Source organism: Rana temporaria, chromosome 7 (assembly GCF_905171775.1).
Source record: "Rana temporaria chromosome 7, aRanTem1.1, whole genome shotgun sequence".
Taxonomy (NCBI): domain Eukaryota; kingdom Metazoa; phylum Chordata; class Amphibia; order Anura; family Ranidae; genus Rana; species Rana temporaria.
In genome coordinates, this window is record NC_053495.1 from 209,074,166 (window position 1) to 209,099,226 (window position 25,061).

The 25,061-nt window shown below is 48.1% G+C and overlaps 1 pseudogene; it reads left to right on the forward strand.

Moving 5' to 3' along the window:
* The first annotated feature begins 285 nt into the window (after positions 1-285).
* LOC120946265 lies at positions 286-23,655 on the forward strand (annotated as a pseudogene).
* Positions 23,656-25,061: the final 1,406 nt, after the last annotated feature.

Here is a 25,061-nt window from a genome sequence, read left to right on the forward strand (position 1 = left end):
AGGAGGAGCATGGGGACCTTGAGGAAGGTGTATACCTCGATGAGGAGAACCTCATCCCTGGACCCTCCCAAACCTCCTCCCCCATCAGGGTAAGCCCCTCACCCTCCTCCCCATCAGGGAAAGCCCCTCACCCTCCTCCCCCATCAGGGAAAGCCCCTCAAGGGCCTCCCCGTACAGATGGCCCCAAGCCTCTCCTGCCCCCAGGAAGGCGACATGGAAGACAAGGGGTGTTCCTGAATCCCTCCAGGAAAATCTTGCGAGGGAACAGGCTGCCAGACCCACCATATGGGTGCTTTGGCGGGGGACCTGTGCCGTGTGGCAGACAGCCTGGCCGCCTCGGCCCAGATAACTGACAGCCTGCAGGATGTGAGTGGTAACTGCGCTGCTCTGGTCACCTGCGTTGGGGAGCTGCAGGCCACAACATCAGGCCTCATGGCAGAGGTAAAGAGCCTGGCAGTGTCTGTACAGGCCAATACTGCTGCCATCGAGGCGGAGGGGAGGCAGACGAGGCGCCACCAGTGGCACACCACCACCCGCCAGCTGCGGATGCAGGCGCAGACTAACGCGGTCCTCACCCGCATTGCCCTGGCATTGGAGGGCAGGCAGCCAGCACAGGAGTGGCAGACCTGGGGATGATCCTCCTCCTGATGCCCCACCTCCCCCCAGACAACTGAGGAGCCGGAGCCGTGGCACCATGCCTGGCCCACGACAGGGCAAATGAGTGCCTTTCTTTTCTTTGCTCAGGTTATGAGCTTTTTTATTTTAGTAGTGACTGTGCACGGTCAGTAGTGCAGGCTACAGTGTGACTGGTGTGTGAATGTGGGGGTGACATGCCTGCCAGCAAGGTGTGTCACCCTGGGTCGTCGGGGAGAGGTTATCCCCACGACCGTGTGAATGTGGTATGAATGGACAGTAACACCATTGGGGCATTGGCGTGGCGTTGCTGCTCCCAAGTCCTGCATGGTGGACTTGGGCTAAACCAATGTGAAGTGGATGTGGTGTGTGTGAGCTCAGGACCCCAGATGGCAAGCCCCCCCCCCCCTTTTTTTTTTTTATAAAAAAAAAATGTTTTTGATATTTTTATATTTATTTTTTAATTCTTTTTAGTTCCTTTTTTATATATATTTTTCTTTATTTTGTCTTTCTCAATTCGCGGCAGCACCCCCCAGGCCCATGCCTGAAGCTGTGTAAGGGGCCCCATACATCCTGCTGGCGGCCCTGCCTGGCATGTTGGCATACAGATGTGTTGTCCTGCAGGTGTGGTTGCTCAGCTCGTCCGTAACGGTGCTGCTGCAGCTGCTCTCCAGCTGACCTGTGCACGTCTGGTGCTGAGTTACACCTGCTTTATGGGGAATAACTTTACGCCGGACGTTAAACTTACGCGCACCGCGCGTAGCCTGCGCCGGGCGCACGTATGTTCGTGAATCTCCGTATCTCCCTCATTTGCATATTTGAATACAAAATCAATGGGAGCGGCAAATGCGCCCAGCATAAATATGCGCCCACGATACGCCGGCGTAGGAAAGTTACGTCGGTCGTAGGAAGCCTATTTTCAGGCGTATCTAGTTTTGTGGGCACGGCGCACAGATACGGCGGCGCACAGTTACACTTACGCGGCGTATATCGAGATACGTCTGCGCAAGTGCTACTGTACGTGAATCGGGCCATAGCGTCTACAAAATAAGGGCTAGCTTCATGGTATTTTTATTAATCATTTTTTTTTTACTAGTAATGGCGGCGATCAGCGATTTTTTTCGTGACTGTGACATTATGGCGGACACATCGGACACTTATGACACATTTTTGGGACCATTGTCATTTTCACAGTGACAAGTGTTATAAAAATGCACTGATTACTGTGAAAATGACAATGGCAGTATAGGGGTTAACCATTAGGGGGCGCTGAGGGGTTAAGTGTGTCCTAAGGGAGTGATTCTTACTGTAGGGGGACGTGGCTGTGCGTGTGACGTCACTGATCGTCTTTCCCTATGATAGGGAACAGACCATCAGTGACAGCCACACTAGGAAGCACGGGGAGAGGTTTGTGTACCTCTCCCCATTGTTCCTCTTTGTGACCCGATCGCGGGACACCGGCGGCGATTGGGTCCCACAGAGGACAGGACCGGATCGCGAGCCCAGCTGGCGGCGGCACGCTCGCGAGCCACGGCTGGGCTTCTTAAAGGGGACGTACCTGTACTTCCATATGCCCAGCCGTGCCAATTCTGCCGACGTAAATAGTCGTGCGGCGGTCCTTAAGTGGTTAAAGCACATTTGAAGAGTATACTATATATAAATAAGACTGATATGAAAGCACATAGGGCTTTATATATAGAAGAGCAGATTTCGGGACAAGGGGCCAGATTCTCTAACATTCTGCGGCGGCGTAGCGTAAGCCATTTACACTACGCCACCGCAACTTACTGGAGCAAGTGCCGTATTCCTCAAGCACTTGCTCCGTAGTTTGCGGCGGCGTAGTGTAAAAGGCCCGGCGTATCCCCGCGTATTTCAAAGGGGGCGGCTTATATTTAAATTAAACGCGCCCCCGTTTCGATCGAACTGCGCATGCTCCAGTGCGCATGCTCCAGTTCTCGGCGGAAAACGTCAATGACGCCGACGTGTGCGTCATTGACGTAAAGTCGTATTCAAGAACGACTTAGGAAAACTACATACCCGACGGGAAAAGACGACGCGGACCCGACGCCATACTTAACATGGCATACGTGGGACTGGCGTAACGTTACCCCTCATATAGCAGGGGTAACCTTACGCTTACGCAAACGACGTAAGCGACGGTTACGCGACGCAAATTTGTTCGGGAATCGGCGTATCAGGCTCATTTGCATAAACAAATGAGACCTGAACGTAAACGCCACCTAGCGGTCGACGTAGTATTGCATTTAGGATCCGACGGTGTAAGTGATTTACACATGTTGGATCCTAGCCTAAATCCGGCGTATCTTGTTTTGTGAATACAAAACAATGATACGCCGGCGGGAATTTCGAATTACGCCGGTGTATCAGTAGATATACCGGCGTAACTTGATTGAGAATATGGCCCATGGTACAGGAGATGCAGAGGCTGCGGATATGGTAGAATGACGTAACGCGTAGAGTGCGGTCACAGAGGAGTAACAGAGATGCAGCTAGAAAACGCAGCCCCTCCCCCCCTTTCTCTCTCTCTCTCTCCTGTAAACTTTTTTGTTTTCGCCGCAGTGAAACTTGTGTCTTGTTTTTCTCTCCTCGCTGACCCCACTGAAGTCTTCTGTATGACACGAGAAAATGCTTACAGAAAAAAAAAACGCACGCAATTAGGAAACGCGCTCCTAGTAATTTGTTCCATTAAATCTCCAAAGAATTTTGACAGGTTTTCATTAAAAATTAATTCAAAGGCCCGGGGTTCAGCGTGCATGCTAATCAAAGCGTCGGATCGCAAAGAGGAGGGGCTGGATAAGGGAATTAATGTTTTTTTTGTGTTCGCTGTAAAGGGTCATCAGAGAACAAACCAACATATACAGAAGGAAACATGCATGGGACCGGCCTCACTGTTTGAGAGACACAAATTTGGGCAATCACCTGGCAATGAAAATCCATAGCCCTGCTACACCCCTCTTTGCACCACTATGACCCCCCAGGCTGGCACAACCCCAATCTTCCCAGAACACAGCCCCATTTTTCTTGTCCCCTTTTGGTTGCTAGGATGCTGGCACAGCTCCCCGATGGCATTGTGACCTGGTCGCCAGCATCCTAGCAACCAGTGACACTGTGCAGCTGTATTTCAATGGTTGCTAAGGCACAGGCGGCTGGGCAGTAAAGCATCAACTGAGCAACAGTGAAGATTCTTCAGCTTACATGCTACCCCCCCCTCCCACCATGCTATCCCACTTTGGTTGCTAGGATGCTGGCACAGCACCCAATGATACTGTGACCTGACCACCAGCATCCTGGCAACCAAGGCACTGTGCCACTTTGACCAACAGTGCGTAATTGGTAGCATCCCAGGTTGACACAGCCCCAACCTTCCCAGAATGCAACCCCATTTTTGCCGTCCCCTTTTGGTTGCTAGGATGCTGGCACAGCTCCCCGATGTCATTGTGACCTGGTCGCCAGCATCCTAGCAACCAAAGACACTGTGCAGCTGTATTTCATTGGTTGCTAGGGCAAAGGGGGCTGGGCAGTACAGCATCAACTGAGCAACAGTGAAGATTCTTCAGGTTACATGCTACCCCCCCCCCACCATGCTATCCCCCTTTGGTTGCTAGGATGCTGGCACAGCACCCAATGACACTGTGACCTGACCACCAGCATCCTAGCAACCAAGGCACTGTGCCACTTTGACCAACAGTGCGTAATTGGTAGAATCCCAGGTTGACACAACCCCAACCTTCCCCGAATACAACCCCATTTTTGCCGTCCCCTTTTGGTTGCTAGGATGCTGGCACAGCTCCCCGATGGCATTGTGACCTGGCTGCCAGCATCCTAGCAACCAATGACACTGTGCAGCTGTATTTCATTGGTTGCTAGGGCACAGGCGGCTGGGCAGTACAGCATCAACTGAGCAACAGTGAAGATTCTTCAGGTTACATGCTATCCCCCTTTGGTTGCTAGGATGCTGGCACAGCACCCAATGACACTGTGACCTGACCACCAGCATCCTAGCAACCAAGGCACTGTGCCACTTTGACCAACAGTGCGTAATTGGTAGCATCCCAGGTTGACACAACCCCAACCTTCCCCGAATACAACCCCATTTTTGTTGTCCCCTTTTGGTTGCTAGGATGATGGCACAGCACCCAATGACACTGTGACCTGACCACCAGCATCCTAGCAACCAAGGCACTGTGCCACTTTGACCAACAGTGCGTAATTGGTAGCATCCCAGGTTGACACAACCCCAACCTTCCCCGAATACAACCCCATTTTTGCCGTCCCCTTTTGGTTGCTAGGATGCTGGCACAGCTCCCCGATGGCATTGTGACCTGGTCGCCAGCATCCTAGCAACCAATGAAACTGTGCAGCTGTATTTCATTGGTTGCTAGGGCACAGGCGGCTGGGCAGTACAGCATCAACTGAGCAACAGTGAAGATTCTTGAGGTTACATGCAACCCCCCTTTGGTTACTAGGGTGATGGCACAGCTTCCCAATAGCATTGTGACCTGGCTGCCAGCATCCTAGCAACCAATGACACTGTGCAGCTGTATTTCATTGGTTGCTAGGGTATAGGCGGCTGGGCAGTGCAGCATCAACTGAACCACAGTGAAGATGCTTCAGCTTCCATGCTACCCCCCCCCCCACCCACCATGCTGTGTTTATGTAGTACACACAGTTCTGACAATGTGTCAAGATGTGAATCTTTCAAACATTTACCTTCCTTCAGTCTGGCACACAAAGTTTTTAGAAAAGTAATAAAATAAAAACAACTCGCCGGAGAGACTTTTTGCAACACAGAAGACGGGATTTGAAATGAAAAGCATTAAGATAAGAAGAAGGATGAGGATTTTCTTATCTGACAGTTTATGAGACGTCAGCCGCGGAATTTAATAATCCGTTATTACAGAATTTAGCGGCTGATACATCGAATGTTCCAATCCAGTCTTTGGCCGTGACGGCTTTCCTAATAAATAAAGTTTGCACGGTCTGAGCTCCTTAGAAGGACTTTGGAGATATGGAGACGGTTGGAAGGCATTGGAAGCATCTAAGGCGGAGGTGTCAAACACAAGGCCCGCGGGCCGAATCCGGCCCTCCAGGCCATTTCATGTGGCCCTCGCACCTCTCCTGCAGCTGCAGGAGAGCTCCAACCCTCCTCTGGTCCCACTTCAGACCCTTACTTTCTGCTTTCAGGCAATGCATCCAGCTTATTCCCAGGAGCAGCATAAGGTAAGGGGGCACACTGTGATGTAAGGGAGAGTGGGGGACTCAACTTCTGATGGTGGGGGGGCTCTTGACATCTAAGATAAGGGCAGGGGATGGGCTGGACATTTAGGGCCAGATTCTCATACATTTACGTTGCTCCTGGGCAGCGTAACGTATGTGATTTACGTTACACCGCCGCAGGTTTACAGGTTTACAGCCTGATTCTCAGAACACTTACCTGTAAACTTGCGGCGGTGTATCGTTAAATCGCTCGGCGCAAGCCCGCCCAATTCAAATGGGGCGGGCACCATTTAAATTAGGCGCGCTCCCGCGCCGAGCGTACTGCGCATGCTCCGTCGGGTAAATTACCCGACGTGCATTACGCTAAATGACGTCGCACCGACGTAATTTGCTTAGACGCTAACGTAAATGGCGTCCAGCGCCATTAACAGACGTCTTACGCAAACAATTTTTTTAAATTTCGACGCGGGAACGACGGCCATACTTAACATTGGTTGCCCCTCATAATAGCAGGGGCAACTTTACGAGTGGGAAAGGCTACGGAAACTACGTAAATTCTCTGCGTCGAGCGTGCGTACGTTCGGGAATCGCCGTAATTTGCTAATTTACATAAGCGACGGGGAAAACGACGTCCGCGACACCTAGCGGCGGGAAACAAAATTGCATTTTAGATCTGACAGCGTAAGAGTCCTACGCCTGTCAGATCTAATGGGTATCTATGCGTAACTGATTCTAAGAATCAGTCTCATAGATACCCTGGGCCAGATGAGGAGTTACGACAGCGCAAATGGTGTTGCGCCGTTGTAACGTCTTTGAGAATCTGGGCCTTAATCTTACAGACACAACCCACTATGAAATTGAGTTTGACACCCCTGATCTAAGGGCAGAAAAACGTCGCTGACCAAATGTATCCGAGACCAATAGGAGTGAGCCTTTTATCCCAAGAATTGTACAAAGGACATGAGGATGCCGCTTGTGTATGGAGGAAAAACGGAAGGGGTCCTTTATGGGTAACTGTAATGAAACATCCCACACCCCGCTTGAGTTCTTTCGTCATATACGATTTCCTCCCAGTCTGAATCTAGATATCAGATATTCCAACCACTAACAAGCACAAAACAAGACGATACTTGTTTGGTTGCTGATTATGGACTCTTTATTAGAACAAGAAAACAAGTCTTATATACAGTTAAAGAGGAGGTTCCGCCCTCTTGCTTATATTACTCTAACAATACACCTGTAACCAGAAACAGAATTAACATGAGCTACCATATATACTCGAGTATGAGCCGCCCCCCCCCCCCCCCCAGCTTATACTCGAGTCACCTTTTTGCGCCTGATCTCGCGGACTTTGGGGACCAGGTACCAGTCGGCTGTAGGTCTTCTGGACCCCAAACTTGGCACACATATAGCCCCACTCTTCCTCTACAAGTGTGCCAAGTTTGTTGTTCAGGGGACCTACGGCCGGAGAGTACCGATTTTTCAAATTTGGGCACCCCTTCCATAGACTCCCATGTTAAACTGTAATTTCTCCGGTAAATTTGGGGACCCGGTATCGGCCGGCCGTAGGTCCCCTGGACCCCAAACCTGGCACACATGTAGCCCCACTCTTCCTCTACAAGTGTAAAATGAGGAATTTTTCAGATTTTTCAAAGCTGGGCACCCCTTCTATATACTCCCATGTTAAACGTAAGTCTAGTCATGGACACAGTGAGGCATGGACACAGTGAGGCATGGGCACAGTGAGGCATGGACACAGTGAGGCATGGGCACAGTGAGGCATGGACACAGTGAGGCATGGACACAGTGAGGCATGGACACAGTGAGGCATGGACACAGTGAGGCATGGACACAGTGAGGCATGGGCACAGTGAGGCATGGACACAGTGAGGCATGGACACAGTGAGGCATGGACACAGTGAGGCATGCACACAGTGAGGCATGGGCACAGTGAGGCATGGACACAGTGGGCCAGATCCACAAACGAATTACGCCGGCGTATCTCTTGATACGCCGTGTAATTTCAAAGTTCCCGCGTCGTATCTTTGTTTTGTATCCACAAAACAAGATACGACGCAATGAGGGATCGATTCGACAGGCATACGTCTTAGTACGCCGTCGGATCGTAGGTGTATATTTACGCTGGCCGCTAGGTGGCGTTTCCGTCTAATTCCGCGTCGAGTATGCAAATTAGCTAGATACGGCGATCCACGAACGTACGTCCGGCGCATTTTTTTACGTCGTTTGCGTTCGGCTTTTTTCCGGCGTATAGTTACCCCTGCTATATGAGGCGTATCCTATGTTAAGTATGGCCATCGTTCCCGCTTCGAATTTTAAAAATGTTACGTCGTTTGCGTAAGTCATTGGCGAATAGGGCTTTGCGTAGAATGACGTCACCGTCGTAAACATTGGCTTGTTCCGGTTTAATTTCGAGCATGCGCACTGGGATACCCCCACGGACGGCTCATGCGCAGTTGAAAAAAAAACGTCATTTACGTCGGGTCAAGACGTATTTACATAAAACACTCCCCCATCACATCCATTTGAATGGCGCGCCCTTACGCCGCCAAAGATACACTACGCCGCCGTAACTTACGGCGCGCATTCTTTGAGGATTCAAAAAAAAAAAAGTTACGGCGGCGTAGTGTATCAGAGATACGCTACACCCGACGGATATATGCGCCGATGTACGTGGATCTGGCTCAGTGAGGCATGGACACAGTGAGGCATGGGCACAGTGAGGCATTGGCACAGTGAGGCATGGGCACAGTGAGGCATGGGCACAGTGAGGCATGCACATGGACACAGTGAGGCATGGACACAGTGAGGCATGCACATGGACACATTGAGGCACAGTGAGGCATGCAGATGGACACCCTAGGCTTATACTCGAGTCAATACGTTTTCCCAGTTTTTTGTGGTAAAATTAGGTGCCTTTGGCTTATATTCTGGTCGGTTTATACTCGAGTATATACGGTAATTAAAGCAGCTGACGTGACTCAGTGCCCTCCTGGGCATTGTTATGATAAATCGGGATTTCGCTACAGGTCAGACAGAGGAGGTCTAGGGCTAGAATTATTGCTCTCGCTCTAACATTTGCCTCGGTACCTCACATGTGTGGTCTGAACCCCCGTTTTCATATGTGGGCGGGACTTACGTATGCGTTCGCTTCTGCGTGCGAGCTACCGGGGACAGGGGCGCTTTAATTTTTTTATTGTTAATTCTATTGTAAACTTTTTACTTAGACACTTTAAAAAAAAAATTTTGATCACTTTTATTCCTATTACAAGAAAAGTAAACATCCCTTGTAATAGGAATATGACATGACAGGTCCTCTTTACAGTGAGATATTGTGGGGGTCAGAAAGACCTCACATCTCACCACTAGGCTGGGAAGCCTGAAATAAAAAACAAAAATAAAAAAAAATCCCGGCTCCACAGCCGAGGACTGCGCCGTTTTTTGGAATGCAGAGGCCAGGCGTGACGTCATAAAATCACGCCCGGCCTCCGAAACGATCATAGGGGACTCTGGCGAACTTCTGGTCTGCCGGAAATCTCGGCGGTGAGTCAGTAGAATAAAGTGAATGATGAGCGCAAAAATATGGAATGTTGCATAAAACACATCAATAATGTGAACGATTTAAATAAATTATATAAGATCCTCATGAACTGAGGAACTAACGCAAAAAAAAACCCCAATCACCACTAATGACTAGTGGCAGCTGAAGTGTGCAATCAGGGGTGATTATACAGTACAATGTCCCAAGATGTGATGGATGATAAAAGTGTCCCAAGTGACAGCAATATATTGATCTGTGTATGGAGGCTGGCAGCGATGAAATATATCCAATACAGAGTGTTGTAAAATTTCATACGGCAGGTGGGCTCACAGAGCGCTTACCTCTCTCACATGGGAAAACAGCATAGAAATCCTCAGATGGAATGCCTGCAAAGTTCTCCCTTCTCAGATGGACGACTGTAGTACAATGGACTCTCTCCAGAAGCGTGTCCTTCTCTCTGTGTGTACTTCCAGGCTTCACCAAAATGGCCACTCCGTATCCAAACAATCACAGGTGGTTGAAAGAAAAGAAGGGCTCCAATAGTGAAGTATTTCCAAACGGAATTTAATAGACTTCCATAGATAAATAAAATAGCTTAAACATGAAAACTTTAAAATACAGCAACGCGAGATGTCAAGCAGCGATGGTGCAGACGAGATGCCGCGTCACTTCCGGTTACGTCTAGATTTGCCTTACGCGTTACGTCACGACACGTGACTTCATCAGAGGCTGGGGATTGGCTAGACTGGCTCTTCTTAAATAGTCCAATAGGCGGAAGTTAAATGCGGCCATTTTGGATGCTGGATGCCCTTAGACCGAGCCGCGGCCATCTTGTGTGTGGGAATCAACACAGCATCGTTAACCGACAGAGTGGGCAACATGTATCCAGTTAGAATACCGGAATATATAAAAAATTCGTCAATGTGTCTCCTGGGACTAGATTGTGGAGACTATGGCTCAAGTACATTACATCTAGATGGTGATGATAAAGGTGCAGATCATTAGTAAAGGAACACATAGGTGAACGCACAATGGTCACTGATTCCATGTAAGTGATTGATGACAATGATAAAAATCACTCAATCAAATATATAAATGAAGAGGGGGGGGGGGGTTTACCATCAAATTGTGTGTAAAATTACATATATTAAAATGTTAAAATATATTAAAATATACAAAATATAATAATATAATAAAATGATATATGTGTAAATCTTTACACTATAAATATTAAAATTGATTAAAAATGATTAGGTCCAACCTGACCCAAAAAATACCTACCATCAAAAAGTACAGTATGAACCAACTGTCTAATAGTGGAAGACGGGGTCACTGACATTGCATAAATATAGGCAAGGCAGAGGAAGATGGAGTTAAAAATTGAAGACTAAACCGAAGTGCAGCTTCATCTCATCCTTTACAATCAATAAACTACAATTAATCATCAGTTAAAAGTTACTGAGAAAGCAGTTGACATCAAAGTCCACATTTAATCCATCAGGCACCAATGTATGTAAAGTGTGTATCCATTGAGATTCTTTTTGGCTTATAGTTCTAACTAGATGTGCCCCTCTCCATGGTTTGTTGAACTTATCTATAGCCCAGAAGGATAAGTGTCGTGGATTTCTATTGTGGACCTGATCAAAATGCCTGCTAACATTGTGTTTATCATAACCCTTTCGTATATTTTTGATGTGTTCTTTAACCACTTGCCGTCGCCGCACCGTCATAATACGTCCACAAGGTGGCTCTCCTAGGCGAGATCACGTATTATGACGTCCTACCTTTTAGCCGCCACTAGGGGCGCGCGCGCGCCGCCGGTGGCGCGCGCGCGCGCCCCCCGCTCGCCCCCGACTCCCGTGCGTGTGCCCGGCGGGCGCGATCGCCGCCGGGCACACGCGATCGCTCGGTACAGAGCGGGGAACGGGAGCTGTGTGTGTAAACACACAGCTCTCGTTCCTGTCAGCAGGGGAAATGCTTTTCTTCGGTTCATACAATGTATGAACCGAGGATCAGTGTTTCCCCTAGTGAGGCCACCCCCCCCCCCCCCACAGTAAGAACACACCCAGGCATACTTAACCCCTTCCCCGCCCCCTAGTGTTAACCCCTTCACTGCCAGTGGCATTTTTATAGTAATCTAATGCATTTTTATAGCACTGATCGCTATAAAAATGCCAATGGTCCCAAAAATGTGTCAAAAATGTCCGAAGTGTCCGCCATAATGTCGCAATACCGAAAAAAAAATCGCTGATCGCCGCCATTACTAGTAAAAAAAATATTAATAAAAATGCCATAAAAATACCCCCTATTTTGTAAACGCTATAACTTTTGCGCAAACCAATCAATAAATGCTTATTGCGATTTTTTTTTACGAAAAATATGTAGAAGAATACGTATCGGCCTAAACTGAGGAAAAAAAATGTTTTTTTATATATTTTTGGGGGATATTTATTACAGCAAAAAGTAAAAAATATTCATTTTTTTCAAAATTGTCGTTCTATTTTTGTTTATAGCGCAAAAAATAAAAAACGCAGAGGTGATCAAATACCACCAAAAGAAAGCTCTATTTGTGGGAAAAAAAGGACGCCAATTTTGTTTGGGAGCAACGTCGCACGACCGCGCAATTGTCTGTTAAAGCGACGCAGTCCCGAATCGCAAAAAGTACTCTGGTCTTTGGGCAGCAATATGGTCCGGGGGGTAAGTGGTTAATACGAACCATCAAAGGTCTTTTGGTTCTACCTACATATTGTAGATTGCATGTGCACTGTAGAACGTATACCACACCCTCCGTATGGCAACTGATGAAATCTTTGATAGGGTGCCATACATTGGTGTGGGTACCCAAAAATTCTGTCCTCTTCAATTGAGGCCCTTTTGCGTGTAAGCACGCAAAGCAATACTTGCAAGGAAAAAAACCTTTTTTGTTAAAAAAAAGTATACCCACTCCTAGGAGGAGGTTCAACTACATTTTTGACCAACATGTCCCGAACTGTAGGGGCTCTTTTGTAGACAATGTTGGGTTTGGCAGGCAGAATTTTCTTCAAATGTTTGTCTGCTGTCAATATATGCCAATGTTTCCTAAATAGTTTTTCCACATCTTTATGTTGGACATTATAGTCCAGAATAATGACTGGTGCTTCCACATTGCGTTGAGGTCTCATGCTGCCTTGCAGCATACTCTTCCTGTCCAATCCAGCAACCGTTTGGATTTGTTGCTGGATGAAATGTTCCGGATAGCCTTTCTTTTGGAATCTTTCCCCAATAAATCGAGCTTGGGTGAGGAAATCAGTCTCCTTGGTGCAGTTCCGTCTAATACAGACAAGCTGTCCTTTTGCAATATTCAATAGCCACGATTTGTAGTGGCAACTTTTCAGTGATAAGTAACTATTCGTATCTACGCTTTTAACCACTTACCCCCCGGACCATATTGCTGCCCAAAGACCAGAGTACTTTTTGCGATTCGGGACTCTGTCGCTTTAACAGACAATTGCGCGGTCGTGCGACATGGCTCCCAAACAAAATTGGCGTCCTTTTTTTCCCACAAATAGAGCTTTCTTTTGGTGGTATTTGATCACCTCTGCGGTTTTTAGTTTTTGCGCTATAAACAAAAATAGAGCGACAATTTTGAAAAAAATTAATATTTTTTACATTTTGCTGTAATAAATATCCCCCAAAAATATATAAAAAAACATTTTTTTTCCTCAGTTTAGGCCGATACGTATTCTTCTACATATTTTTCGTAAAAAAAAATCGCAATAAGCGTTTATTGATTGGTTTGCGCAAAAGTTATAGCGTTTACAAAATAGGGGGTAGTTTTATGTCATTTTTAATATATTTTTTTTACTAGTAATGGCGGCGATCAGCGATTTTTTTTTTCGGTACTGCGACATTATGGCGGACACTTCGGACACTTTTGACACATTTTTGGGACCATTGGCATTTTTATAGCGATCAGTGCTATAAAAATGCATTGGATTACTATAAAAATGCCACTGGCAGTGAAGGGGTTAACACTAGGGGGCGGGGAAGGGGTTAAGTATGCCTGGGTGTGTTCTAACTGTGGGGGGGGGGGGTGGCCTCACTAGGGGAAACACTGATCCTCTGTTCATACATAGTATGAACCGAAGATCAGCATTTCCCCTGCTGACAGGACCGGGAGCTGTGTGTTTACACACACAGCTCCCGGTCCCCGCTCTGTAACGAGCGATCGCGTGTGCCCGGCGGCGATCGCGCCCGCCAGGCACACGCACGGGAGTCGGGGGCGAGCGGGGGGCGCGCACGCGCCCCTAGTGGCGGCTGGGAGAGAGGACGTCATATTACGTGCTCTCGCCCAGCAGAGCCACCTTGTGGACGTATTTCGACGGTGCGTCGGCAAGTGGTTAAAGTGAGTTTTGGTGATAAGCTGATTCTCCATTATCGTGATGTCCAGATCTAAAAAGTTCACTGTTTTATTACTGATGTTCACCACCAAGTTAATATTTTGGTCATTGGAATTAAGGCCTGTAAAGAATTCTTCCAAAGTTTTCTTAGACCCTTTCCAAACAATCAGCACATCATCAATGTACCTTTTGTACAGAGACAATTCTGGTGGGGTGTTTAAATACACTGCTTCTTCTTCCCACTGTGCCATAAACGCATTAGCCACAGATGGGGCAAATTTAGCCCCCATGGCAATGCCTGTTTTTTGATTGTAGTACGTTTGATTATACCAAAAATAATTGGATTTCAAGCAAAACTCAAGGCATTTTTATAAGGAACTTGCGTTGCTTACAAATTAAAGTAGTGTAATTCTTTAAAAGCCATTTAGTTGCACTACACGCTTGGTGGTGTTTCACAATCGTGTATAAAGATGACACGTCAGCGGTAGCAAGTAATGTGTTACCTTCTGAGACTGGTATTTCTTCTAATATTTGAAGGACATGTTTTGTGTCCCTCAAATAGGACTTAGTTTGCTGAACCGCCGGTTGCAAGAAATGGTCCAAATATTGGCCCATCCTTGCAGTCAGGGAATCAATCCCATTGACGATCGGCCTGCCCGGGGGATTGTTTTTATCCTTATGTACTTTCGGGACGGTATAGATTACAGGAATTCTGCAGGTTTCTGGAAGCAGAAAAGTGGCCTCTTTTTTGTTCAAAATATCTTTTTTCTTGCCTAAATGGATAAGTTGCTTTAATTGTGATTTGTAATTGGCGATGGGGTTAATCAATAATTTTGTATACGTGTCCTCATCTTGAAGTTGTCCAAGGAGTTCCTGATGGTATTGCTCCTTGGATTGGACCACGACTCCTCCCCCTTTATCCGCCGGGCGAATCACAATGTCCTTAAAACACTCCCCCATCACATCCATTTGAATGGCGCGCCCTTACGCCGCTGGACGCCATTCACGTTCACTTAGAAGCAAATGACGTCCTTGCTGGACGCCATTCACGTTCACTTAGAAGCAAATGACGTCCTTGCGACGTCATTTGCCGCAATGCACGTCGGGAAAGTTTCCCGACGGAGCATGCGCTGTACGCTCGGCGCGGGAGCGCGCCTAATTTAAATGAATTCCGGCGGGATCATTTAACTTGCGCGCGCTTACACCGGGCAAATTTGCCGGCGCGCCCTCGCAATTCACGGAGCTACTGCTCCGTGAATCGAGGGCAGCGCAAAATATTTGCGGGGGCGCAGGGCAAAATCGTTGCCCTGCTCCCCTGCAAATATCGCGCAATTCTACTTGAATCTGGGCCATTGTTCCATAGATATGGTTTTATAAATATGTTTTCATAGATATGGTTCCATGGATATAGTACCAAAGAAATTGTTCTTAGAAATATGGTCCTCTATGGTGCCAAAGATATGGTTCTATAGATATGTCTCCAAAGACAGGATTCCATAGATACAATGCTATAGATATGTCTCCAAAGACAGGATTCCATAGATACAATGCTATAGATATGTCTCCAAAGACAGGATTCCATAGATACAATGCTATAGATATGTCTCCAAAGACAGGATTCCATAGATACAATGCTATAGATATGTCTCCAAAGACAGGATTCCATAGATACAATGCTATAGATATGTCTCCAAAGACAGATTCCATAGATACAATGCTATAGATATGTCTCCAAAGACAGATTCCATAGATACAATGCTATAGATATGTCTCCAAAGACAGATTCCATAGATACAATGCTATAGATATGTCTCCAAAGACAGATTCCATAGATACAATGCTATAGATATGTCTCCAAAGACAGATTCCATAGATACAATGCTATAGATATGTCTCCAAAGACAGATTCCATAGATACAATGCTATAGATATGTCTCCAAAGACAGATTCCATAGATACAATGCTATAGATATGTCTCCAAAGACAGATTCCATAGATACAATGCTATAGATATGTCTCCAAAGACAGATTCCATAGATACAATGCTATAGATATGTCTCCAAAGACAGGATTCCATAGATACAATGCTATAGATATGTCTCCAAAGACAGGATTCCATAGATACAATGCTATAGATATGTCTCCAAAGACAGGATTCCATAGATAGAATGCTATAGATATGTCTCCAAAGACAGGATTCCATAGATACAATGCTATAGATATGTCTCCAAAGACAGGATTCCATAGATACAATGCTATAGATATGTCTCCAAAGACAGGATTCCATAGATACAATGCTATAGATATGTCTCCAAAGACAGATTCCATAGATACAATGCTATAGATATGTCTCCAAAGACAGGATTCCATAGATACAATGCTATAGATATGTCTCCAAAGACAGGATTCCATAGATACAATGCTATAGATATGTCTCCAAAGAGACAGTAACGGTTCCATAGATAAGGTTCAAAGATATTGTTCCACAGATATGGTTCTTTGGATATGTTTTGATGGATCTGGTTCCATAGATCTGGTTCGGTTCCAGGAGGCCACCTCCAGTCAGATATTGCCCCCCCCCCCCCCCCCCCGAGGTGCTCTTGCACTGAAAAAGGGAATCCTAACTACAAGCTCTACATTTCGGCAAAGTTAGCAGCGATCCTATTGGCTGTCCTGGAATGAGATGTACTTTATGTTGATGATACAATTGACATTGGTACTCAGGTGTCACAGGGAGGGGAGCCAATCAGATTATGTTCCGGGGCCCCATAAATCGTTGTCATGGCCCCCGCTTGGTCTCTCGCCGTCTTTCTAGCACACCATAAGTCACAGCTAAGATTGTAATTCCCCCCCCAAGTGGGACGCCAACGCCTGCGACACGTCCGCTCGTCGATCATCTCTGAGGAGCCGATTGTTCCCCCAGAACAATACACAACACATCTGAAATCCAGGGCTACAAAGTCATGACTTATTCATGAGATGAGCGCGGCGCGATATTCCTCGCAATCCTCCGCTTTTCTCTACGGCTCATCCATAATTCATGATATCTGGGAATTCGCCGATCTCCTCGTCCCTCCGGCATGATATTGTCTTCTCCCGCGCCGTGTACAGAGAGGAACGCTAATTCTTCACACTGGCGTGTAATCGCTTTCTGTAGCCCATTGTGTGGCGGTCGCGCCATTGGGGGGTGGGGGGGTTCGTTTTCATTGACGTAAGTGCCGCGTCAACGGCCCCCATTAAGTCCCACTTGAGCTCCACATTAAAGTAGATTACATTAGTAAATCCGAACTCTAGAGGGGAAAAAAAGTGGATTTTTGTCCATCCAGTCCTGAGATTTACACAGCACCGTCCTGTCCGACAAGGCAGAACACAGCCTGTGATTGGCCATTTAAAGCCCAGGGCAAACATGTCAAACTGCACCCACCCCCCAAGATGTATGAGCACAAATCCTCTACCCCTCAAATTTACCCTCAGAGTACACCCCCCCACTCCAAATCCCCCCTCCCAGCCCAGCACAAATCCCCCCTCCCATTACAAATCCTCCCATCCCCCATTCTTAGAACAAATCCCCCCCCCCCAAAAAAAATAAAAATTCCCCTCCGGGCATAAATGCCCTCCAATCATGCCTACTAGCACAAATCTCCCCCCCCCCCCACATACACACACACAAAGATTCCCTCTTCTAGCACAAATCCTCTCCCCCCCCCGCCCAACACAAATCCCCCTAGTCACCTATCCTAGCACCCCCCCCCCAATTTTCCCCTCCTAGAATAATTATTACTCCCTGCTGCCCCCCAAATTCCCCCCACCCAACAACAACCCCCTCCCCTACCTAAAACAATAAAAAAAATTGAGCACTAATCTGCATGCTTACCCCCTAAGAGTAAATTACGACCTCCTCCCAGGACAAATCCACCCTCCTGCTGAAATTGCCCCTCCCAGCACAAATCTCCCCCCCCTCCATACCCCCTCCCAGCTTAAAACCTCACTCTCCTCAAATCCCCTCTGAGTACAACCCCCCAGTCCAAATCCCCCCCCCCCCAGCACAAATCCCCTCTCCCATTACAAATCCCTCCCCCCAAAAAAATTCCCCTCCTAACATAAATACCCTCTAATCATCCCTACTAGCACAAACCCCCCAGACACCCCCCCCCCCCCCCACCATATCACCTCTTCTAGCACAAATCCTCTGGATACGCCGATTCAGAAACGTACGTGCGCCCGGCGGTATTTTTTGCGTCGTTTACGTCGTTTGCGAATAGGGCTTTGCGTAAATTACGATCACGTCTAAAGCATTGAGCATAGCGGCGTAATTTCGAGCACGCGCACTGGGATTCTTTCACGAGCGGCGCATGGGCCGTTTGTTAGAGACGTCATTTACGTGGGGTCATGTTTTATTTACATAAAACACGCCCACCTATTGCCAATTTGAATTTGGCGCGCTTACGCCGGCTGATTTATGCTACGCCACCGCAACTTACAGAGCAAGTGCTTTGTGAATACTACACTTGCCCGTCTAAGTTGCGGTGGGGTAGCATAAGTAACATACGCTACCCCGCACAAACTTACGGCGGGCTACGTGAATCTAGCCCTGTATGCGTAACTGATTCTATGAATCAGGCGCATAGATACGACGGCGCTCATTCGGATTTACGACGGCGTATCTAGAGATACGCCGTCGTAAGTCTCTCTGAATCCAGCCCTATAAATTTTGCGCAAACCAATCGATAAACGCTTATTGCGATTTTTTTTTTACCAAAAATAGGTAGAAGAATCGGACTAAACTGAGGAAAAAAAATGTTTTTTTATATATTTTTGGGGGATATTTATTATAGAAAAAAGGAAAAAATATTGCATTTTTTTTTCAAAACTGTCGCTCTATTTTTGTTTATAGCGCAAAAAATAAAAACCGCAGAGGTGATCAAATACCACCAAAAGAAAGCTCTATTTGTGGGAAAAAATGGGCGCCAATTTTGTTTGGGAGCCACGTCGCACGACCGCGCAATTGTCGGTTAAAGCGACGCAGTGCCGAATCGCAAAAACTGGCCGGGTCCTTTACCTGCATAATGGTCCGGGTCTTAAGTGGTTAAAAAAGGCGCAATGAAGAAATGTATTGGGGAATCCTGATCTGCATTAATGGAGTTCTGCTTTGAACGGCGGGAGGCTGCTTGCGATCGGCTGAAAGAAGTTATTATTATTCGTAGCCAACAATGCGCGTTTATTTCTTCTACACCCCCGTCTGCTCTCCGCGGTGAAGACGTCCCCCCGTCAGCGCCAGTTATCCTCAGGCTGCGCCATCTGCGCCTCCTCCGATCCTCTCATTCTGCGATCGTTTTCATTATTCTTCTACATCCGATCGAAATTACATCAGTTTATTCCCGTTTGCATCTTTCTCCCAATCACATTCACAGTGTGATGATAATTTCACGTCTGTCTGCTGGGAGTAAAGGCCCGCGCCGCCTCGCCATGCCGGAAAGCGTGTTTTCTGCGTTCACTTTCTTTTATCAGCGATACGAAGGATTGTGTAGCCAAAATATTCCCGTTCCTATTCCGGGGACTAAAGATTACAGATATGGCTCATGTGTGTTTCATTCTTCATGTTCACAATGGTCTCTGCACCAGAGGAGCTTACACTCTAATGTCCCCTCCCCCACAGTCGCATCAGTCTGTGTACAGAGGAGCTTACACTCTAATGTCCCCTCCCCCACAGTCGCATCAGTCTGTGTACAGAGGAGCTTACACTCTAATGTCCCCTCCCCCACAGTCGCATCAGTCTGTGTACAGAGGAGCTTACACTCTAATGTCCCCTCCCCTCTACAGTCACATCAGTCTGTGTACAGAGGAGCTTACACTCTAATGTCCCCTCCCCCCCACACATCACATCAGTCTCTGTACCAGAGGAGCTTACACTCTAATGTCCCCTCCCCCCCACACATCACATCAGTCTCTGTACAGAGGAGCTTACACTCTAATGTCCCCTCCCCCCCCACAGTCACATCAGTCTCTGTACAGAGGAGCTTACACTCTAATGTCCCCTCCCTCCACAGTCACATCAGTCTCTGTACCAGAGGAGCTTACACTCTAATGTCCCCTCCCCCCACAGTCACATCAGTCTCTGTACCAGAGGAGCTTACACTCTAATGTCCCCCCCCCCCCCACATCACATCAGTCTCTGTACAGAGGAGCTTACACTCTAATGTCCCCTCCCCTCCCCCACAGTCACATCAGTCTCTGTACAGAGGAGCTTACACTCTAATGTTCCCTCCCCCACAGTCACATCAGACTCTGCACCAGAGGAGCTTACACTCTAATGTCCCCTCCCCCCCCCCACAGTCACATCAGTCTCTGTACAAAGGAGCTTACACTCTAATGTCCCCTCCCCCCCCCCCACAGTCACATCAGTCTCTGTACAGAGGAGCTTACACTCTAATGTCCCCTCCCCCCCACAGTCACATCAGTCTCTGTACAGAGGAGCTTACACTCTAATGTCCCCTCCCCCCCACAGTCACATCAGTCTCTGTACAGAGGAGCTTACACTCTAATGTCCCCTCCCCCCACATCACATCAGTCTCTGTACAGAGGAGCTTACACTCTAATGTCCCCTCCCCCCACAGTCACATCAGTCTCTGTACAGAGGAGCTTACACTCTAATGTCCCCTCCCCCCACAGTCACATCAGTCTCTGTACAGAGGAGCTTACACTCTAATGTCCCCTCCCCCCCACAGTCACATCAGTCTCTGCACCAGAGGAGCTTACACTCTAATGTCCCCTCCCCCCACAGTCACATCAGTCTCTGTACAGAGGAGCTTACACTCTAATGTCCCCTCCCCCCCACAGTCACATCAGTCTCTGTACAGAGGAGCTTACACTCTAATGTCCCCTCCCCCCCACAGTCACATCAGTCTCTGTACAGAGGAGCTTACACTCTAATGTCCCCTCCTCCACATCACATCAGTCTCTGTACAGAGGAGCTTACACTCTAATGTCCTCTCCTCCCCACAGTCACATCAGTCTCTGTACACAGGAGCTTACACTCTAATGTCCCCTCCCCCCCACAGTCACATCAGTCTCTGTACAGAGGAGCTTACACTCTAATGTCCCCTCCCCCCCACAGTCACATCAGTCTCTGTACAGAGGAGCTTACACTCTAATGTCCCCCCCCCACACACAGTCACATCAGTCTCTGTACAGAGGAGCTTACACTCTAATGTCCCCTCCCCCCACAGTCACATCAGTCTCTGTACAGAGGAGCTTACACTCTAATGTCCCCTCCCCCCCACAGTCACATCAGTCTCTGTACAGAGGAGCTTACACTCTAATGTCCCCCCCCCCCCCCCCCCCACAGTCAAACACTATATATATATAGGGGGACTCAACAACACCAAGGAAGATATAACACTAGAGATAAATAGCAAGAACCTGGTTTCCTGCAATTGCTTGAGATGCCCGGAGTCCTGTTTGCTACAGAGATTGCAGACCAGCTATAACAGAAGCCATGTCACTTCTTAGGCCCCGTACACACGGTCGGACCAAACCGATGAGACTGGCCCGTCGGACCGTTTTCATCGGTTCACCACTGAAGTGGCCTGATGGTCTGATATGCGTACACACCATCAGTCCAAAATCCGAGCGGGTCAGAACGCGGTGACGTCAAACACACGACGTGCTGAATAAAACGAAGTTCAATGCTTCCAAGCATGCGTCAAATTGATTCTGAGCATGCACGGGTTTTGAACCGATGCTTTTCTGTACTAACCATCGGTTTGGTCCGATCGGGCAGCGGTCCATCGGTTCGGTTTTGAAGCATGTTTAGAAATTTTGGACCGAAGGAGGGGGGGGGGTTTATTTACCAAAGGCAAATCCACTTTCCACTACAAGGTCAGTGCAGTCACTGTAGATCCGAGGGGGACATGCAATGAAAATAAAAAACAGCATTTTTTCTTGTATATGATTGGATGATAAAATCAGCAGAGCTTCCCCTCATTTCAGATCTTCCCATCAGAGCTACAGCGACTGCACTTGCCTTTAGTAAATCAACCCCCCCCCCCCAATGTCTCTTTAATTGAACTCAAACAGTCCAAGAAATCCTGGAAATCTGGAGCGCGGCTCGTTATTATCGGATCCTCTATGACCAGTCTGAGTCCCGGCCTCCCTGGCTGTGTCTTCCAGCCGGAGTGCCCCTTTAGGAACGTCACCATTAAAACACGAGCCGCCCTTCTAAAAATCCATTATTTTTACATCTCGACAAGAGGAGAGGCCCCTTCTGTCCCCGCCTTCCACCTCTCTCCACGTCGTAATATTTATATTTCATTAACTTACATAAAAAATAAAAACTTCAATTGATCTTCAGGGATAAATCGGTGCCTGTCGTCCAAATTGCTCCACTCTTATGCGCCATCACCGTGGTAACCTTATCAACATCTAACAGTAATAGGCTCCGCCAAGCTTGTAATTGCCTTGTTGGGATGTAGACAGCGGTGGACGTGAGGATTCTCATGAAGGTCAGTTGTTGTGTTTTCTGTCATTACATTGTGTCTGCAGGCCAGGAAGATCAGGGGGGCGGATGGACGTGCGGCCACCACCACCATCACCATCGCCACCACCACCACTACCACCACCACCATCACCATCACCACCATCACCACCATCACCACCATCACCATCACCACCACCACCACCATCACCACCACCATCACCACCATCACCATCACCACCATCATCATCACCACCACCACCACCATCACCATCATCATCATCACCACCATCACCATCATCATCATCACCACCACCATCACCACCACCATCACCACCATCACCACCACCATCACCACCATCACCATCACCACCACCACCATCACCATCACCACCATCACCACCACCATCACCACCATCACCACCATCACCATCACCACCATCACCATCATCACCACCACCATCACCACCACCATCACCATCATCATCATCACCACCACCATCACCACCATCACCACCACCATCACCACCATCACCATCACCACCATCACCATCATCACCATCACCACCATCACCATCATCATCATCACCACCACCATCACCACCACCATCACCATCATCATCATCACCACCATCACCATCACCACCATCACCATCATCATCATCACCACCACCATCACCACCACCATCACCACCATCACCACCACCATGACCACCATCACCATCACCACCACCACCATCACCATCACCACCACCATCACCACCATCACCACCATCACCATCACCACCATCACCATCATCATCATCACCACCACCATCACCACCACCATCACCACCATCACCACCACCATCACCACCATCACCATCACCACCACCATCACCACCACCACCACCATCACCATCACCATCACCACCATCATCATCATCACCACCACCATCACCACCATCACCATCACCACCATCACCACCATCACCATCACCACCACCATCACCACCACCACCACCACCACCACCACCACCACCATCACCATCACCATCATCACCATCATCACCACCATCACCATCACCACCACCATCACCATCACCACCACCACCACCATCACCACCACCATCACCACCACCATCACCATCACCACCATCACCATCAACACCACCACCACCACCATCACCATCACCACCATCACAAGGTTCCTTCTGAAGAATCTGAAGCAGGGTGCCCCTTTACCCACCTGCCCCGGCAGACCCTTCTGTAAGCAGGCAACCGGAGCTGTGGATGGGAGGCAGCTAGACATTCCCACCACCGACTTATCTTCTAGAATGGGGGTCTCCAAACTTTCTGAACAAAGGGCCAGTTTCCTGTCATTCACACTTTAAAAGGCCCGACTGTGACCATTGTGAGTAGAAAATGCCCTGGCATCCATGCGAGTAAAGAATGCCCTATCATCAGTGCCGCCATCAGGGGGGTACAGGCAGTACGCCTGTAGGGGGCCCGGAGGTCCCCAGGGGCCGGATGGCAACTCCCTTTTTTTTTTCTTTTTTTTCTTTAACTATTTTTTGTAAGGCGCCTGGAGGTCCCCAGGGCCCTGAATGGCAACCCTCCCCCTTTTTATATATATATATATATATATATATATATTTATATTTATTTTTATTTTTTTATTAAAGGGCCCAGAGGTCCCCAGGGCCCCGGATGGCTACCCTCCCTTTTAAAAAAAAAATTGTGTTTGTTATATATTTTTTGTTTATTTCTTTATTTTTTTGTAAGGGGCACAGAGGTCCCCAGGCCAACTCCACGCACCCAAAGCCCCTCCTTGGCGGCAGCACCCCCCCCCCCCCCGCTTCGCAATTCACGGCCCCCCTGCTTCTCAATTATTTGAGGCGGCAGCAAACCCCCCGCCCTCCCCCGGTTCCCTGCCCCAGGGGGCCCATGCCTGGAGCTGTGTAAGTGGCCCCATAATTCCTGATGGCGGCCTTGCCTATCATTGATATTAGTGGGAGGAAATTTGCCCCATTGTTGGAAATAGGGGAAGAATTAGGGCCCCATCATTGGGAGGAATAGAGCTCCCTCATTAGTGTCAGTGAGGAATAAGTGCCCCATTGTTGGTATCAGGGCAAGAAATTGTGCCTCACCATTGGTGTCAATGGGAAGAATAGGGCCCTGCAGTTGGTGTCAGTGGGATGAATAGTGCCCTATTGGTGTAGAAGAAATGTGGGCTCTAATCGGCTTCAAGATTGGAAAGGAGCGGGCGCACAGGCTGTGCGTTTGCTGCTTACGTAGTGCTGTGTTAGGGAATCGCTTCCCTAACACTGACCCGCCTCTCAGCCAATCAGGTGCACCGGCGTCCAATCATAGCAGAGATGACATGAAGAGGGCGGAAGAAGACATCGAGGACTTGAAGGGAGCGTGGAGGACGGTGCTGACCCGAGAAAGGTAAATGCCGGGAGGGGGGCAAACTGGCCTCATTGGATGGGGCAAACTGGCCTCATTTGGTGGGGCAAACTGGCCTCATTTTATGGGGCAAACTGGTGGCATTTGATGGGGAAAACTGGCCTTAATTTGATGTGGCAAACTGGCGGCATTTGATGGGGAAAACTGGCCTCATTTTATGGGGCAAATTGGCCTCATTTGATGGGGCAAACTGGCCTCATTTGATGGGGCAATCTGGCCTTAATTTGATGGGGCAAACTGGCCTCATTTTATGGGGCAAATTGGCCTCATTTGATGGGGCAAACTGGCCTCATTTTATGGGGCAAATTGGCCTCATTTGATGGGGCAAACT